The sequence below is a fragment of the Mirounga angustirostris genome, unplaced genomic scaffold (genome assembly GCF_029215605.1).
Source record: "Mirounga angustirostris isolate CCGP_5_RB_7025 unplaced genomic scaffold, mMirAng1.0.hap1 SCAF_14, whole genome shotgun sequence".
In the NCBI taxonomy this organism is placed as follows: Eukaryota; Metazoa; Chordata; class Mammalia; order Carnivora; family Phocidae; genus Mirounga; species Mirounga angustirostris.
In genome coordinates, this window is record NW_026991722.1 from 20,034,091 (window position 1) to 20,050,664 (window position 16,574).

General features: G+C 38.9%; 1 protein-coding gene across 1 annotated transcript in view; it reads right to left on the reverse strand.

Moving 5' to 3' along the window:
• The window catches only part of RAB27B (RAB27B, member RAS oncogene family), a 116,775-nt gene extending 106,974 nt beyond the window's left edge, over nucleotides 1–9,801 (reverse strand). The window contains exon 1 of the mRNA XM_064578890.1: nucleotides 9,539–9,801. The gene's annotated coding sequence lies outside the window, so the exon portion shown is untranslated. The remainder of the gene's footprint in view (nucleotides 1–9,538) is intronic.
• Nucleotides 9,802–16,574: the final 6,773 nt, after the last annotated feature.

A 16,574-nucleotide genomic window follows, 5' to 3' on the forward strand; every position in this document is an offset into this window, starting at 1 on the left:
CTGTTGACCAGAAGCTTAACATAAACAGTCAACATGTATTTTGTATGTTATATCTATTATATACTATGTTCTTACAAAAAGAAAACTAGAGGGAAAAAAATGTCCTTTAGAAAATCATAAGGAAGAGATAATGCATCTAAAATACCATAATGTATTTATCGAAAAAAGATCCGTGTACAAGTGGACCATGTAGTTCAAACCCATGTTGTTGTTTTTTAAGATTTTATTTATTTATTTGACAGAGAGAGAGTTAGTGAGAGCAGGAACACAAGCAGGGGGAGTGGGAGAAGGAGAAGCAGACTCCCCGCCGAGCAGGGAGCCCAATGTGGGGCTCGATCCCAGGACCCTGGGATCATGACCTGAGCCGAAGGCAGACGCTTAATGGCTGAGCCACCCAGGCGCCCCAAACCCATGTTGTTTAAACTGACAAAGGTCAAAAGTAAATTGTTCTGAGAACAGGAAATACAGTCACATGACAGGGATGGATAAATGTATTACATTTCTTATGCAAACCCTAGAACCAAAACAACTCTGTATTCTGATTTACTGCATCTATTTGCATGGAAATACTTCTCTTTAGGGAAGAAAACTGACCTCACCCATCTAAGAAGAAAGCAGACTTAACAACTTAAAGAGCCTTAGGAGTTGGGCTTAGCTGGAAAAATAATAATGAGAAATAATATGAACTTCTAATGTTTTGGTAACAGTTTCAGCGAAATCTTGATTTAGTTCCCAAGCTATAATCTCAGGGAGCAGGACAGGCAGGGAAAATAAAGGAAATGAAATACTATAAATTATTCCCATTGCAGTATCAGATCCTCAAGCAAATTTCTCAGTATTCAGTACAAAATCAAGACCTAGTAAGCCCCTTATTTAACAATTGCCTGTCTATGGACCTTTCTTATTGATCCGACAATGGTCTCTTGTTATTTATTACCTAAAGAATATTCTTCCATATTCTGAGATTGGCATCCAAAGACCTCTCATTTAACTCTCAAACTTTATCCTCCTTTCATAAGAGAACTCAGGGCTCCAGTTAAAGACATTCAATGTCCCTCCAAACATGGCACCCTCCTAATACTTCATGAAAGGCATTATAGTATGGATATCACTTCCTTTCACTGAAAAAAACACTGATCTGACAGCAGCTTGTGAGTAGCTAATTAGAAATATCTTTATTATGTCTTTTTTTTTTATTGAAGTACAATTGACATAATAAGATATTAATTTCAGGCATATAACATAATGATTCAATATTTGCATACACTGTGAAGCAATCACCATAATAAAGTCTAGTTACCATCCATTATCATATATACAAAATTTTTTCCTTGTGATGAGAACTTTTAAGATTTACTCTCTTGGCAACTTTCAAATATGCACTACAATATTATTAACTGTTGTCACCATGTTGTACAATTCATCCACATGACTTATTAATTTTATAACTTGAAGTTTTATAACTCTTCCCCATTCACCCATTTTTTCCCAGATCCCCATTCCATCCACTCTGGCAACCACCATTCTTTTCTCTTTATCTATGGGTTTTGTTTTGTTTCTTCATTTGTTTTGTTTTTTAGATTCCACATATAAGTGAAATCATACGGTATTTGTCTTCTCTGTATGATTTATTTCACTTAGCATAATACCCTCAAGGTCCATCCATGTAAATGTCAAGATTTTGTTCCTTTTTATAGCTGAGTAGTATTCCATTGTGTGTGTGTGTGTGTGTGTATTACATCCTCTTTCTCCATTCAACCTTCAATGGGCTCAGGCTGTTTCCATATTTTGGCTATTATAAATAATGCTGCGATGAACATAGGGGTATATATATCTTTTTTGAATTAGTGTTTTCACTTTTCCTCAATAAATAGAATTTCTAGATCATATGGCAGCTCTATTTTTAATTTCGTGGGAAACTTCCATGTTGTTTTCCATAGTGACTGCACCAATTTACATTTCTACCATCAGTACACAAGGGTTCCTTTTCTCTGAGGCCTTGCCAATACTTACTATTTCTTGTCTTTTTGATAATAGCCATTCTAACAGGTATGAGGTGATATCTCATTGTGGTTTTTCATTTGCATTTCCCTGATGATGGTGATGTTGAACATCTTTTCATGTGCTCACTGGCCACCTGTATGTCCTTTTTGGAAAAATGTCTATTCAGATCCTCTGTCCATTTTTAAATCAAATTGGCATTTTTTAAAAAATTTTTATTTATTTATTTTTGCTCTTGAATTGTATGAGTTCTTTATATATTTTGGATATTAACCCCTTATCAGATATATGATTTGCAAATATTTTCTCCCATGCAATATGTTACCCTTCCATTTCATCAATGGTTTTCTTTGCTGTGCAGTAGCTTTTTTTTTTTTTAAAGATTTATTTATTTTTTTGACAGAGGGAGACAGTGAGAGAGGGAACACAAGCAGGGGGAGTGAGAGAGGGAGAAGCAGGCTTCCCATGGAGCAGGGAGCCCGATGTGGGGCTCGATCCCAGGACCCTGGGATCATGACCTGAACCGAAGGCAGACGCTTAACGACTGAGCCATCCAGGTGCCCCGCTTTTTTTTTTTAAGATTTTATTTATTTATTTGAAAGAGAGAAAGAAAGGGGGAGAGAGCACAGAGGGAGAGGGAGAAGCAGACTCCCTGCTGAGCAGGGAGCCTGACATGGGGCCCGATCCCAGGAGCCTGAGATCATGATCAGAGCTGAAGGCAGCTGCTTAACCTACTGAGCCACCCAGACGCCCCTGTGCAGAAGCTTTTTAGTTTGATGTACACCTACTTGTTTATTTTTGCTTTTGTTGTCTTTGATTTTGGAGTCAGATCCAAAAATTCATCACCAATACCAATCAATGTCAAAGAGCTCACTTTCTATGTTTTCTTCTAGAATTTTTATGTTTCAGGTCTTACATTCACGTCTTTAATCCATTTTGAGTTTATTTTTGTGTGTGGTGTAATAAAGTGGTCCAGTTTCATTCTTTTGCATGTGGCTGTCCCATTTTCCCAACACCATTTATTCAGGAGACTGTCTTTTGTATGTTTCTAGGAATTTATCCATTTCTTCTACGTTGTCCAATTTATTAGTGTATAATTGTTTATAGTAGTCTCTTATGATCCTTTCTATTTCTGTGATATTAGTTGTAACTTTTTTTTTTAAGATTTTATTTATTTATTTGACAGAGAGAGATACAGTGAGAGAGGGAACACAAGCAGGGGGGAGCAAGTGGGAGAGGGAGAAGCAGGCTTCCCACGGAGCAGGGAGCCCAATGTGGGGCTCGATCCAGGACCCTGGGGACCATGACCTGAGCCAAAGGCAGATGCTTAATGACTGAGCCACCCAGGCACCCCTGTAACTTCTCTTTTAACTACAGTTTTACTTATCTGAGCCCTCTATTTCTTGGCACATCTAGCTAAAGATTTATCAATTTTGTCTATTTTTTCAAAGAACCAACTCTTAGTTTCATTGATCTTTTTTATTGTCTGTTTAGTCTCTATTACATTTATTTCCACTCTGATCTTTGTTATTTCCTTTCTTCTACTAAGTATGAACTTCATTTGTTATTCTTTTTCTAGTTCCTTTAGGTTAAAGTTAGATTGTTTACTTGAGATTTTTCTTATTTCTTGGTGTAGGACTGTATCTTCCCTATTAGAACTGCTTTTGCTGCATCCTACAGATTTTGATATATTTCCATTTTCATTTGTCTCAAGATGTTTTTATTTCTCCTTTGATTTTTGTTGTTGTTGTTGTTGTTGACCCACTGGTTGTTCAGTAGCATGTTGTTTAATCTCAACATATTTGTTCCTAAGGGGCATCTCCAGACCAGGTGGTTTACAATTCAGCAAGATCAGCAGGGTTTACAATGATAGTTCCATAGGACTGTACATATTTGCACATTGTTACAATGATAGTTCCATTGGACTGTACAATTTGCACATAGTTGTCAGTTCCTCAACACAAAAGTTGCTGTCTGAGGATCTAGCTTCCAATCAGCCTAAAACTAGGTGCTAAATGAGATCCCTCCTTTTAGAACACTGACAGGTCTTGGCACACCCTCAACAACTATGATCTATCAAGAATAAATCAAGCCATGATAATCACAAAGGTTCGAGAGACAACCAAGAACCAGGACCAGGTTGAACTATAAGTTTCATCTCCTACACAAGGCCACTCCATCAAGACTGAGAGAGGTAGCTATTTTGCCTAATACAGACAAATAAACACAGAGAGTCAAGCAAAATGAGGAAACAGAGGAATATGTTTCAAATGAATGCCAAAGATACAAACCTTGGGGGAAAAACCTTAATAATAAGTAATTTATCTGATAAAGAGCTTATTGACCAACTACTATGTGCAAAGGTCAGTGCTACTCACTGACAGAATACACAATAAAAAAATGAAAAGGAAATGTTTGCTTGCCTCTGGTCAGAATACAATAATAGAAACTGGTGCTGGGTTTGTATTTAATTATACAATTCCAGAGCTATAGAGAGAATTTTGAAGTCTTCTGACCATCCCCCACACAAACTCACTTCAAAATGAGGCATCAAGACCTGAGCAGGTTAAGTGACACAAAGCTAATTAGTGACCCCTCACTAACTCCTATTTGCTGCTTTGATATTTGTCCCTACTTCAGCACACTATAGAGCATATTAGAACCATCAGTCCAATATCTTCATTTTAGGGACAAGATAAATGAGAATAATTTGTTTGTCCAGAGTGACACAGAATGAACTTAGGAGAAAAAATTAGTATTAGAATGCAACAGGGTCCCTTGGCTATATTGTTTTTCTCTGTTTTATATTTGTTTTGGTCAGGGGCGCCTGGGTGGCTCAGTCGTTAAGCGTCTGCCTTCGGCTCGGGTCATGATCCCAGGGTCCTGAGATCGAGCCCCGCATCGGGCTCCCTGCTCAGCGGGAAGCCTGCTTCTCCCTCTCCCACTCCCCCTGCTTGTGTTCCCTCTCTCACTGTATCTGTCTCTGTCAAATAAATAAATAAAATCTTTAAAATATATATATATATATATTTGTTTTGGTCATTTGCAAGCTCAAGAGAGGTTACTTGGTCTACTAATCTCCCAACCTTTGAGGTCCATCTCAGATAATCCTTCATTCATGAAGTCTTTCCTGATTCTTCCCAAACTTGACATATATTTTCCCTCTTACTTGTTTTTTTTTTAAAGATTTTATTTATTTATTTCACAGAGAGAGGCACAGCGATAGAGGGAATACAAGCAGGGGGAGCGGGAGGGGGAGAAGCAGGCTTCCCGCCTGAGCAGGGATCCCGATGCAGGACTCGATCCCAGGACCCTGGGATCATGACCTGAGCCGAAGGCAGACGCTTAACGACTGAACCACTTAGGCTCCCCTCTTATTTGTTTATAGCACATTTTAGTTATTTCTCTTATTGAATTGTGTACTATATTTATTTGGATGCTTATTTAATTTCCTTTACTGAGTTGTCAGTTCCTCAAAGGTCAAACTTTTATCTGTTCTATTTTCATATCATCCACAGTTACTAACACAATACCATACACATAATGGTTTTCATAAGTATTTGGTAAATTGAATGGAATTCTTTAGAAATTATCCACATAAGTACCTGTTCTATAAATTACAGTGAAGGCAGTTTCTGAATCAAATGACCAGGGAATTGACAACAATTTTAATTGTCATGTCTCCAACTAGAAACTGGATTTAAGAATACTTGGTTATTATCTAACAGAGGGCAAAGAATTGCCTGGAAAACACAAGAAAAAAACTTAGGTTATAAGACATCCATTAATCTTACACTTAACATTCATCAGATTCTTCAAAAATAGTTCTTTTGTTCTAACCAAAATCCTTCCCCCTTCCCCAGAGAAAGGGAAGATTCCACACTCACTGAGTCACAACTGATTTCGCAGAAGGATTTCTCCCTTTTCCAAAGGAAGACAAGATTCGTGACAGAAAAGTACAATTCTTGACTTGTGTTGGGTTTCCTACAGCATGCCATCCTTTCTGAAGAAGGTGGCTTTGTTATTTCTTTGTAGGGGGTAGAGGAGGGCTTAAGAAAATTTGATACATAATCAAATGAACACTTTGAGGAGAGCATTCAAGAAAGCCAACTTGATGTTAGGGGAAGACACAAATCAAAAGTATAAAGGAAATTTTGAAAGCATCATATACCTTTAAAATAATAACAAGAGTTTTCAGGCACTAAATTTTATTTTGGATCAAATCATTCAAACAGGTGAGCTACATACATCAGAGCCTTTGCATTTACCAGTGGAACAATCTGAGTTAACACAAAATTTAAATTTATTTTTGGCAGGCACAATAATTTGATTTAAATGTCCAACAGCTTTTAATCTACTGAACATTATGAAAAAGAATCATTTCTTGGTTCAGATGTGCTTTATGTTTTATTCTTGGCTCAGGTGTACATTTTAGATGATATTAATAACCACCTTCATTGATTTTACATAACTTGGAGCAATGCTGTTTAGTTGGAAAAAATGGAAAAAGAGCAAGGCCAGAATTGAGAGCTTAGTGATAGGAGTCAAGTTTATGTACACAAGCTTTGGGCAAACTGATATTAGAGGAGTCAGATTACTAAACAATGACACACTGGCTGCACTTAACAATATATAATAGGGGCGCCTGGGGGTGCAGTCGGTTAAGCATCTGCCTTCAGCTCAGGTCATGATCCCAGGGTCCTGGAATCGAGCCCCGCATTGGACTCCCTGCTCAGCTGGGAGCCTGCTTCTCCCTCTCCCTCTGCCACTCCCCCTGCTCGTGCTCTCTCACTGTCAAATAAATAAATAATCTACAAAAAAATAGATAATAGTACCTGAAAAAAATATCTATTCAGTAAAAATCAGCCAATGTTTATTGAGATTCTGCTCTGTTTAAGGTATAATCTGGATAGCTATTTGTCAGGGATAGAGCCCATACATTCTTCCTGATTCATAGTCCAAATTAGAGTGGATTTTCCTAGGTATAATATGGTAAGCATGCATGGCAAGGTTTAGAGAAATGCCAGATCTGGGGTTTATTTTTTTATTTTTTTTTTTAAGATTTTATTTATTTATTTGAGAGAGAGAATGAAAGACAGAGAGCACGAGAGGAAAGAGGGTCAGAGGGAGAAGCAGACCCCCCGCTGAGCAGGGAGCCCGATGTGGGACTCGATCCCGCGACTCCAGGATCATGACCTGAGCCGAAGGCAATCGCTTAACTAACTGAGACACCCAGGCGCCCAGATCTGGGGCTTAGAACCATAAATTATGGTTGGCTGGTATTTTTCATATCTCAAAGCAGGTCACATTAGTGGTAGTTTAAACCAGTTCCGTGTCACTCTGTGTATATGTGTGTGAGATATATATAGCTTGTATTTCATTGTTTTCCAAGTAGCTGTTTTTCTCCCCTACTTCTTGTATCAATGTATTTTATAAATACTTATGCAGATATAATTGCTTGTAAAAAAAAACTTTACAGGATCACTTCTTTTTCAATGGGAAATCATGATTTTTTTGTGTGCATTACCTAGTGCCATCCAGATTATTAAATAATTGGGTTATATCTCATACTTTCATATGCAGACAAATTGCATATGTGATATGTTAAGGGTCATCCATAAGAAGATTTGTCACAAATGCAATGGAGCATAAATTTCAGGCCCCCTTACTTGCCTGGGGTAATCAAAACATTGTATTTTTTTGCTAAATGTACAAAAATGTGATATTTTCACTGCCACTGGTTAAGGACACTGTCAATTTCCATTATGACTTTTCCTCTGTCACGTTTCCTCTTCTATCAGACATATATAAGTGGCCAGGAGTATTTGGAACATATGACAAGGGAATGTGGAGTTGAAAATTGGCCATTTTACATGGCCTGAGTATTTACAAAGTCCTGATTTCATATACATGAAAAGCAGTTTCTTTAATCTCCTTAACAGGAGAGATCTGAGAGAATATTCACATAAAAAATAACTGAAAATTAAATAAAAGTGATCATGACCATGATGAAATCAATCAAGTGTCAAGAAGAGGACTGTAACAAAACATCATATTAAAAAAAATTATCTGCCAAAAGCAATAATTTATTGAGAGGATATACCTTTTTAAAGAGATGTAATGAATCAATGCTCTTCATAGTTGGATAATTTAATTAATGAAGAGGTATAAATCCATGAACACTGGAAAAAGATTTAAATTTCTTTTTCAGATTTCACACAAAATATGGATGGCAACACAAAACTCAGAATATGTCATTACGACAAGGACATCAATGACAAACTGGTAAATGAATACCATCAATTTCTTTTTAGATTTTATTTATTTATTTGACACAGAGAGAGAGAGCACAAGCAGGGGGAGCAGACAGAGAGGGAGAAGCAGGCTTCCCGCTGAGCAAGGAGCCTGATGCGGGGCTCGATCCCAGGACTCTGGGATCATGACCTGAGCCGAAGGCAGACACTTAACCGACTGAGCCACCCAGGTGCCCCAAATGTCATCAACTGAAACAGCATTTAAGATTAGATACTGCATGAGAAAACCTAAAATACCTTAAAAACCATAGCTCATAAATGAGGAAACCTAGTCTGTTTACAATTCTATAAATTTGTATCATGCGACCAAAAAAAAAGGTGTGAAGCTGAAAAAAATCTTTTCTACATAACCAATCAGTTACATGCATGTGTATATACAGGCCGGCCTGTGCCTACTCACAGATTCTGATCAATTATGCTAATTGAGATCGAATTATCTTTCTATTCTTTCCATAAAAAAACTTACAAATCTTTATCATATGAAGAACATAAAGCGAAAAAAAAAATAGGAAAACAAAGTTATTATAGAAGTGTCAATTTATTAATAAAAGTGTATCTAGATTTTGTTTGTTTCTTGTATTTTTCAGATTTTAGAAGATAAAATTTCTTGTGATTTTTTGTCATTTCAGATAATTATTTGCTTCCATATCTAATTTTGTATTCATAATTCATTAACTTATAATCAAATCAAAGAGGCTTCCCCCAGAATTATAAGCTTCAGGCCCCATAAAACCTATTATTTTCCTTTATTACAAGGATGACTTCAACTAGCACTACCTTGTTCTTAAATATTTACAAAGAAAAATAAATATGTAACCCTTTTCAGTCTCTATGCCATCAAAACACTCTTCCTCAGAAATAGATTACATTGCCCACGCTACATTTATACAATGTGTTCATATTCCATTTTAGTGGACACACACAAAAAAAGATACTGGAATTGATAAAAGTATATAACTCACAGCTTTCTCAGGAAAGGGTGGATTGAATTTCATGCTATCTTTTTTATCATTACACTATCCATCACTCTTTCAAATTAAGATGAAGAATTTATGGTCAAAAGGTATGACTAACTGCAAATGTTATAAGGAAATAGTCCTTTAATTAATAACCAACAGACAAGTTGTAGTGAGTTAGAACTCACTCAGATGTTGCAGAGCAATACCTCCTCTCCCGTCCCCACAAAGTTCTGATTTTACCTGCAAATTTTGGTTCCGACTTACCCTGATATTAGCTCGGGTATCCACGGGATTCCAGGATCTCTATTTTGTTCTGACTCTGGTGTCCTTTGAATACTTGTGACAGGTCTGCTTTCCTACTCTGCTCATGCTTCACGTGTTGATTTTTGTGTACAGCTCTTAACTGAGATTTTGCCTGTTCCTGCTCTGAGACCAGGACTCCTCCTGGGTGTGGGCTCCCCCTAAGCTAGCCTAGGAGCCTCATGGCCCTCAGCCCATCTGATTCTTGGCTCTATCCTGACCCCTAGCGCCCACTGCAGAAACCACCCTATTTGAGGCCCTTATCGCTGGTGGGCCATATCGATGGATCTGATTGGACTGTCTCAATGAGGATTACCCTAGTAATTTTTTACTTATACGAAGTATGAAACATTAGTTAGAAATAAAGAAATTTCTCAAAATTAAGGTGATAGAGACAGGAAATTCATCCTCTTTTAAACAAAATGAAGTTTCTCAACTGACCTTGGTAATTTATTCCCGTATCTTTCACCTTCCTTCTTCATCCATTCATTTAACATGAGTATCTGACAAAGTGCTAAGGTAAACTGGACACATTTACATCACAGTGTGGCCTGCAGCTCGCCCTGCCCAGACTCATAAATATATTCAGCCCAGAATGCGGCAGAGTAGATATCTGTCCAGCAACACAGTTCTGGAGTGAAGAGCTGTTTCTTTACTTGCCACATTGAACAGGTAGTTCTGAATAACAAAGTGGTTGATTCACATGCTAAAAAATAAAAAACCCAACATTTTAGGGTCTGGAAAAACTGAACCAGCATTTGGTGTTCTGAATGACTATATGATGTAGGGTCACTTGAAATAAGCTGGGAGACCTCATTAGTTAGGTGCAATGTGGAATAGAAAGAAAAAACTTTCAGCTGAAAGAGGACCAGATGGTAGACATAAAAAAAGGGCAGAAATAGTGTCAGTGATTGCAAGAAATACAAAATGGTGCTTTCATGTTGTATTTCTGTTACTTTAAAAAATATATATATCATTGGAGGTTGGTAACTTCTTGATCGTTCTTGTCGAATTTTGTATGGTAGAGGTCATGTTAATTACTTAGCCAACAGACCAATTATCATTCTCACATTTTTTTTCAATAGATTGATAACACTACTCAGTTATCATTCTTACTCCTCAGTGAGAGATGTTCTCACTTTCATGTAGAAACAAATAAACTGGGGCGCCTGGGTGGCTCATTCGTTAAGGATCTGCCTTCGGCTCAGGTCATGATCCCAGAGTCCTGGGATCAAGCCCCGCATCGGGCTCCCAGGGAGCCTGCTTCTCCCTCTCCCGTTCCCCCTGCTTGTGTTCCCTCTCTCACTGTGTCTCTCTCTGTCAAATAAATAAAATCTTAAAAAAAAAAAAAAGAAAGAAAGAAAGAAAAAGAAACAAACTGCACATAGCCAATACTACGAAATCTGTCTTGAAATGGCCAATGAAAACAAAGTCACTATTAATGGATTGAGGTCTCCGTGAGTTCATTGTGTTTGATTTCATGCAGGGCTCTGGACAAAGGACAGATTGTGGTGACACTGTTATTTGCTTTCCACATACTATTCAGTGTCCTCTTGTATAATATTTTTCCATGACCATTATCCATTGACATCTAGATTGCTTGTTCCCACTCATTTGGCCTAGGGAACTCTGATGGCTATGCTGGAATAGGGGTATTCGCTATTATTGGCTTTCCCTACCAGGAACTCGCACTGAATGTTCATAAAGATGGGGACGTGGGGTCAGACCAGGCACCTGCACAATAAAACTACTGCTGAGTGATCATCCCATGCTGCCCATACTATTGACCGATTTTGCTGGGGCTCTCCTTAGCTCCAAAGAAGGTAAATGCCAACGTGCTTAGAAGGATGAAGACACCTGAGAAAGTCTACAGAAATGCTTCTGTTTTAGAGAAAAACCTAGGGGAGGATATGACAAAGAGATAAACAATAAAATATTTTACAAATAATGTATAGAACTGCAGTGTGGCTTTACCCATTTTTTCCAGAGCTGACAATCTGTCTAGCACTGTGCTAAGCACTTCAGATATATTACCTCCTCCAACGTCCACAACCAACTTGGGTACAAACGAAGAAACAGTTGCCAGAGGAATTAAAATGCCCAAAGTCAAATGGATATTAAAATAGCCAAGCCTAGAAGTCAGAATAAGAGTCCTGAAATGTGCTGCCTGTATGTAGATATGTAGATATATAGAGAAAGTGGAGAGGCAAGTGGATAGTTTAGAAAACAGGAAAAGAGCACAAAAATGGCAAGTAAGTGATTATAACTACACATCTAGCAGAGCCATTCCATCCACACGGGTGCGGTGAGTAACATGTCAGCTACAGCAGGCCTCTCTCTTCTGCTCTGACAGGAAGGCTTTCATAGACATCTGGCTGCTTGAAGGAGCATAGAAAGGTCTCGATTTCTATGCCTGAGTCCATTCCCCACCCCAGCACAGGTACCTTTAAAGGTTAAAAACAACAAATGGGGATGCCTGGGTGGCTCAGTCATTGAGAGTCTGCCTTCGGCTCAGGTCATGATCCCAGGGTCCTGGGATCGAGCCCCACATCGGGCTCCCTGCTAGGCGGGAGGCCTGCTTCTCCCTCTCCCACTCCCCCTGCTTGTGTTCCCTCTCTTGCTGTGTCTCTCTCTGTCAAATAAATAAATAAAATCTTTAAAAAAACAAACAAACAAAACAAAAACCTATTTCGTGCTGCTTTCTTAGGACCTTGCTAGTTCATTCCTCAACAGCCACTTACAATGTGATTATACGTTCATATACATGATTTTTGTACATATACAGTGGGTTTCTTCCCCACGACTCTGATTTGGCTAAGCAGGTGTTCCCTTACTTGCCAGCAGTGATTCTCAATGTTGCCTGCACCTTAGAATCTCCCGGGGGGGATTTTTAAAACATACGAATGCCTGGGCGCTACCCCACCACAATTAAACCGCCATCTCCGAGGGAGTGGGTCAGCGCATCTTGCTTCATGAAAGTTCCCCAGATGATTCCAGTGGGCAGCCAGGGTTGAGAGTTGCCCTGAAGCCTGAATGAAGGCAGATTCATGGCTTAGGTTTACAGAATTATTCCGAAGTGAGCCAACCACTCACTGGGCTCCCCTGCCTCGATTTACTTGTGAATTGAGCACAGAAAAATTTACCATGGTGTGTTATGAAGTACTAAGTGAATGCTTGCAAGCAATAATAACTTCTTTGCCTAGAAGAACCATGTCCTCATCCTCACCTCACATTGTAGGTCCTAGACTGTAAGCCAGATGGGGCCACTGAGGATGACTAAAAACTCCTGGTTAGTATGAACTCTTACTTCGAAGCCCCAGAAATGTTAACTTCAGGAAGGATCTTCCCAGCTCAGCATTTTCTCTAGTTACTCTGACTTTTCCCCAGGTGCCTTCTCACAAACCTGATAGATGTGATGCTCAATTTTTATGGATTTTCTTTATTCTGTGCTTTGTTAATTTCATCTTTTACATCTTCCCTTCAGCATTTGGGGAGACTTAACCACCTCGTTAATCGTATTTTGTGTGATCAGAGAGAAATATAATCCACACATTTGCTGCTGGTGTCAAAGTATAGGGCTCACTCAATCTCACTTCTGAATTTTTAGACTTGCATTGCCACATTCCAATGGATCCCTGAATTCATTGTGCCCAAAACCTGAACTCCGATTTTTTTCAACTGTCCCTATAGTCTTGTGAGTCCCAAACCTATATCCCTTGCCTAGATTCCTTTCACATTCAAATATCTCATCACCTGTGGTGGCTCCTCCAGGGTGATCCAGGCACCGCAAAAGCAAGGTATCCAAAACCAAATTGATCATCTTTCTCTTCATGCCTATTTCTTCCCCAAAATTCTTAGTTAGGTGTCATAACCATCCATCTAGTTAGCCGAGCTAGAACTCTGGGCACCATTCTTGATTTTCCCCTTTAGCACTACGTCTCCTATCAAGCGATCACTAAGTGTTACTGATCTCATCTCCTCTGTATTTCTCCTACCATCCTCTTCAACTCTCCCACCTCAGGCCTAATTAAAGCTCTTATCTCTTGCAAACAGTATTACTGCAAAGCCCAAAGCTTCTAGTACTGTCTTTCTCAGATGCATCAGCCATGAAACAGCCAGAAAATGTAAACTTTATACTGTTCCATTGCCCCCTTAACCCACAGTGTCTCCCCAGGACAGGATAAAGTCCTGTGTCTTCAGCTGGCCTTGGATCTTTCTGTGGACGGGCACCTGTCTCCCCCTCCACTCACAGCTTCTGTCAGCCTCTGTCTAGGACTCGATTCTCCAGAAATAATAAATCATCTGCAGTCCCCTCCAACTTGTTTTGTAACCTGTCCTTTGGCCCTCTACCTTCTGTTTGGCTAACTCCCACCTAACATGTAAGACTCTCACATATGTTACATCCTCTTCCAGGAAACTGCACCTTGTCCCCATTGCCTCCCAGGCTCTTCTTTGCTTTCATAATAGTCCATGCAATTCTCTATCATTAAAATTAATCCTCCTCCTCCTCTTCGTCTATAATGTAACTCCTTGAATTCAGCAACTATACTCCGTATCCTCAGCAGCTAGACAGAATCTGGCACTGAAAGAAACAGTGTGAATTATGAATACCTCCACGGTACTCAGTATTTACTGCTTTCACAGTCCTTATTGCCTTGTCTAGTATTTACTGTGTTCTTTCTCTCCCTTTTCAACCAGACTGTTACCTCCAGGAGAGCTACCAAGGACAGTTTTGGATTCACCTTTGTTCCTTTGGTCTTAACCATATTGCCTGAACATGAATAGGTGCTATGACAACTGAAAGAAAGGAAGAAACAAGGAAGGGAAAGGAAGGTCCTATCTCCGTCTGATGGTTCAGAACCATTTGAAAACGTCAAACATGAAAAATCTAAGTAAAATGTGTGGTATTATCCTTCACTTCTCTACTCAAACAAATGAAACAAACATTCCTGGAGCTTTGAGAGAGAGTTCCTATCTTCTCATATCTGACAGGAAATAGAATATTTGTCTTATAATATTCCAGAGTTGAATTATGATTAAGATCCTGAAAGGGATCATCAATTTCATTGGTAGAAAACGGAAGGAAGTAGCTCCCTTAACATGTACGAACGTCAGAGACGTACTTGAAAGAATGGCTACTAAGGAAAAATGGAACTTCCACTGTATTTAAATACAGTGTGAGTCATTTGTCTTTCTAGCTCAAGCACCATGTTGTGGAAAGCATGACACTAACTGATACAAAATCTCAAACATTAATGATTAGGGATTCAAGAATAGTAGGTATTTTTAAGAAGCTTGTCAATAGGTATCTTAAAACAGTAGATATTTTTTAAAAGCTCAAAGCAAAGAGCATCATTAATAAGTATTAATCGGTAATAAAAATATAGCCAACATTGTTATAGCTTGCAGGAAAAAAAAAAACAACCCTCTAATATTGTTTGTGGTGTTGCTGGGGAATGCTACGAATACTTAGAAAAATCTTGTTCTTTTCTTCCTTCCCTGTCATCTCTCTTCACGTCCAGATCGGTCACTCATAATTTTAGCATTTTTGGACTCTCTTATGTCACCCATTTAGTGGCTTTTTTTCATATTAATATGTGCTTTTTAGAAGTGAAAAAAAATGTTTTTCAGTTTTTTGTGCTATTATTTGTAGGTAGAAGCAAACTACAATTTACAGAATCCTTTTACAATCTCTGTTAGCGCATTTGAGGAGGAGGGTGACTCATACCAGGAATTGGTAGCTGTCAACACCTGTCATAGGAAGTTAGGGTCTGTGAGCCAAAACTCTGGGGACTGAGAACATACCACTGAGTGTTAGACTGGGAGCTAGGACAAGGCATTCAAGCTGGAAGGAAGGTATGAGATCTGTTTGAGACTGGCTGCCCTTGGTGAAGTCCAGTCACTGTTTGTGAAAATGGGATCTCTACGTCAGAGTCACCTGGGTTGCTCATTAAAGATGCAAGTTTGTGCCTCAACCCAGACCTAGGACACCAGATTCCTTGGAAGTAGGGCCCAGGAATCTGAATTTAACCAGTCTCCCCCGAGGATGCAATGGCCTGCTAGAGTTTGGGAACATCTGTTTTAAACAATATACAAAATGTCTATACCTACAGCCCCTTTCCCTCCCACTCAAAGGAATCACATTATTTTAGGAAGAGCCTTGAATCTGCTTACATGAGGATATGTGTTTGGGAAATTTTGCATTTTACTAACATGAAATTACTTGTGACATTCTGCATCGTGAATCCCAAAGTGTGTTAAGGCACAGATGTGAGAATTGCCATGAAACTGAGAGAAACCAGCTCATTGAATTCCCACAATGGTTATTCTGACTTCTACAGAGCACTCAAAAGACTTACCCTTCAGAGCCATCCCTCACAGAAAATATGTTAATCCCTATGAGAATGGAGATGATTTTGTGGATGTAACTTTTGTAACTTTAAATAGGATAGGGTCAACCACTGAGAAAGTGAGAATATAAAATACTCGAGCTGGAAATTCTAATTTCACAATCTAATAACTAACATTGGCTATGAAATCCATGCATATTTTGGAATGTCATAATTATTTGGTAGGCGGGTGTGGGAAGCAAAAAGAATTTAAATGAACTCATAAACGGGCATGTGCTTACAGACACACACAAACGTACACACTGAAGCACCAAGAACTATCATTCAGTTTTGTTTTAAAATCCTCCCATATTCTTGGGTGCCTGGGTGGCTCAGTTGGTTGAGCAACTGCCTTCGGCTCAGGTCATGCTCCTGGAGTCCCGGGATCGAGTCCCGCATCGGGCTCCCTGCTTCTCCCTCTGACCCTCCCCCCTCTCATGCTCTCTCTCTATCTCATTCTCTCTCAAATAAATAAATAAAAATCTTTAAAAAAAAAAATCCTCCCACATTCTTTAGGCTGAATCATCCACTGTGGTCGTCTGTAAAACACCATAAGCTATCATTCGCAATTCATAATTCATGTTCATGACATAATGGCACTGGTCTTACCC